The sequence below is a fragment of the Excalfactoria chinensis genome, chromosome Z (assembly GCF_039878825.1).
Source record: "Excalfactoria chinensis isolate bCotChi1 chromosome Z, bCotChi1.hap2, whole genome shotgun sequence".
NCBI lineage: Eukaryota > Metazoa > Chordata > Aves > Galliformes > Phasianidae > Excalfactoria > Excalfactoria chinensis.
In genome coordinates this window covers 9176460-9179440 of record NC_092857.1, presented here as the reverse complement: position 1 = coordinate 9179440, position 2981 = coordinate 9176460, and the positions used below count along the sequence as shown (strand labels likewise).

Below are 2981 nucleotides of genomic sequence, written 5' to 3'. Positions count from 1 at the left end.
AGATGAGGCAGCAATATAAGCTCCCAGGTCAGAAGGTCAACAGTATCCTGAGATGCATCAACAGAGGGGTGGCAGCAGAGAGAGGGAGGGGACTGTCCCCCTCAGCTCTGCCCTCATGAGGCCCTGTCTGCAATATTGCATCCAGGTCTGGGGCCAACACAAGAAAGGTGTGGAGCTGTGGGTCCAGAGGAGGGCCACAAAGATGCTCAGAGGATGGGGCACCTCTTCTATGAGGAAAGGCTATGGGAGCTGATCTTGGACATGCAAGAGAAGGTTTTCAGGAGACCTCACTGTGGCCTTCCATTATTAAAAGGGAGATTATAAACAGGAAGGGGACTGACTTTTTACAGGGACAGATAGTGATAGGACAGGGGAGAACTGTTTTAGACGTAAAGAGGGGAGATTTATAACAGACACTATGGAGAATTTTTATACACTGAGGATGTTAAAGCACTGACCAGAGCAGCTGTGGGTGCTCCATGGAGGTGCTCAAGGGCAGACTGGATGGGGCCCTGGGCAGCCTGATCTGGTGGGAGGCAACCAGCTGACAGCAAGGGTTGGGTCTGGATGGGCTTTGAGGTCCCTTTCAAGCTATGCCATTCAGTGATTCTATGATTCCATGATTACTTAGTTGAGTGAATTTTCTTGAATTGTTATATTATCAGTTCTAAATTTCTCACGTGCAGTGGGAAAGGATCTGGGGCTGTTGGTTGATGCTTGGCTGTACATGAGCCAGCAGTGTGCCTGTGTGACCAAGAAAGCCAACAGAATCCTGGCTTGTATTAGAAATAGTGTTGCCAGCAGGAGCAGGGATGTCCCTCTATACTCAGCACTGGTAGGTCTGCATCTCAAGTACTGTGTTCAGTTTTGGGACCTTCACTACAAGAAAGACATTGAGGCCCTGGTGTGTGTTCAGAGAAGGGCAGTGAAGCCATGAGGGGGGTCTGGAGCACAGGGCTTGTGGGGAGTGACTGAGGGAACTGTGTCTGCTCAGTCTGCAGATAAGGCTCAGGAAAGACCTTATTGCTCTCTTCAACTCCCTGAATGGAGGTTATGGTGAGGTGGGGGTTGGCCTTTTCTCCCATGTAACAGCAATAGGACAAGAGGTCATGTTCTCAAGTTGTGTCAGGAGAGATTTGGGTTAGATATTAGGTAAAATTGGTCTCCAAAAGGGTAGCTGGGCACTGGAACAGAATGTCCAGGTGAAATCACCAGCCCTGCAGTTGTTCAGCAAATGTGCAGAACTGGTACTGAGGGACATGATTTAGTGGGCAGTGTTGGTGGTAGGTGAAAAGCTGGACTAGATGACATTAGATGTCTTTTCTGACCTTAGTGATTCTGTCAATCCATGTGAGACTGTTCCCAGTTCACACTATTGGTGGTCACAAAAATGCTTTCTAAAGAGTTAAAAAGGACCCACCATAAAAGAACGCAAAATTCAGTAGGTTGTTTGTTAAGTAGGTTTCAGCACTTGTGGTGACTGACAACAATTTCCTCATATCCTCATAAAGGCCAGTCCTGGTAACTGCTATCCCTGAACAAGCAGATATTAGTTAAGTAAATGTTGGCACTGATCACCATTTATCAGGCTGGTGGAGTGTTTGCATGAGTGACTTCGCAAACACGACTAAGGCTGTTAATGCAGCTGCACCTTCACTGCTTGCTTTTTTGCTCTTTCTGAGGATCATGCCTATGGTTGTTGGTGGTTATTTGAATGTTCAATTTCAATTCGGTGCCTATCAACAATTTTTCATTTTAATGCTCAGGCTAATTCCTTCCCTGCATTCCCCACAATGTCCTCTGCACTTTGCCGTGGTGCATACAGTCAGTACAGCAGATGCAGGAGTGAAATAAACAAGGGAAATCCCACAAATGACTTGCTTCATTCTTTCCTGACATGCTGGTGCCTTAAAGAAGTATAATAGGAGAACTGAGGAATTCAGGGCATGTTTGCTGGACACCAGCATAGTGAGTTGGGATTCCGTATGTAGCAAGCCTTCCTCAGTGCTGCAGCACCTCCCCTGTGCATTTCAGGTGGGACAGGACTGACTTTGCTTGGTAAAAGGTGGTCACCCCAGGCTGAGAAGTGCTTTTGCTTTGCTAGGCTTTGTTTGAGTGTTCTCCAATTGAATAATCACTTATTCTCCTAAATCCCACAAATCAGTTTTGAAGTGGGAAAGATTCTATCTGAGGAACATGTTAAATTTCTTTGTTTGGAGAAAGAGGAAATCTGAATTAATAGCAGAAGGTGAAGACTGAACCAATGAGGAATATAATATCTTTCTGTTTGCTTCAGCAGTGCATGTACTAAAACTGGAACAATACAGAGAAGTTTGTCATGGCCCCTGTGAAAGGATGGCATGCAGATTATTGAAGTGTTCCACATTTTTTGAGCTTGTGGGTGAGAATCAGGAACCAGACCAATAAAGGACATCTGGTGGCTGGGGTTTGCTACAGCCACCTGATCAAGAGGAGGCCTTCTTACTCCAGCTGCAGCAAGTGCTGTGCTTGCAAGCTCTCACCCTTATGGAGGCTGTCAACCATCAGGACATCTGCTGGGAATGCAGCATGGCAGTCTGTCAGCAATCCAGGAAACTGACCAGAGAAGAAACATTTCTGGACCTGGTGCTCACCAACGCAGAGGAGCTCATTTAAGAGGTTAAGACTCTGCACCTTGGTCTGCAGTGACCATGCCATGGTTGAGTTTGTGGTCTTGAGGAACGTGGGAATCAGAACTTCAAACTTCAGGAAAGAGTAATTTAAGGTATTTATGGGATATTTGTGGACAGCTCTTGGGAAGCTCTCCTTAAAAACAAAGGAGTGGAGCAAAGCACTCAGATGTTTACAGTTGCCTTTCTGAGAGTTCAAGAGCTCTCTTTCTCCCAATATAAGAAAGTTAGCAGAGGAGGCAGGAAACCAGCATGGCTAAACAAGTACCTGCTGGTCAAACCGAGAGATAAGAAGTACAAGTACAGGCAGTG

General features: G+C 46.2%; 1 non-coding gene across 1 annotated transcript; it reads left to right on the top strand.

The window, feature by feature from the left end:
* The first annotated feature begins 2285 nt into the window (after nucleotides 1–2285).
* LOC140264681 (U6 spliceosomal RNA) lies at nucleotides 2286–2390 on the top strand. Its single transcript, XR_011906070.1, has one exon. It is a non-coding gene; the product is annotated as a U6 spliceosomal RNA (small nuclear RNA).
* The last annotated feature ends 591 nt before the right edge of the window (nucleotides 2391–2981 follow it).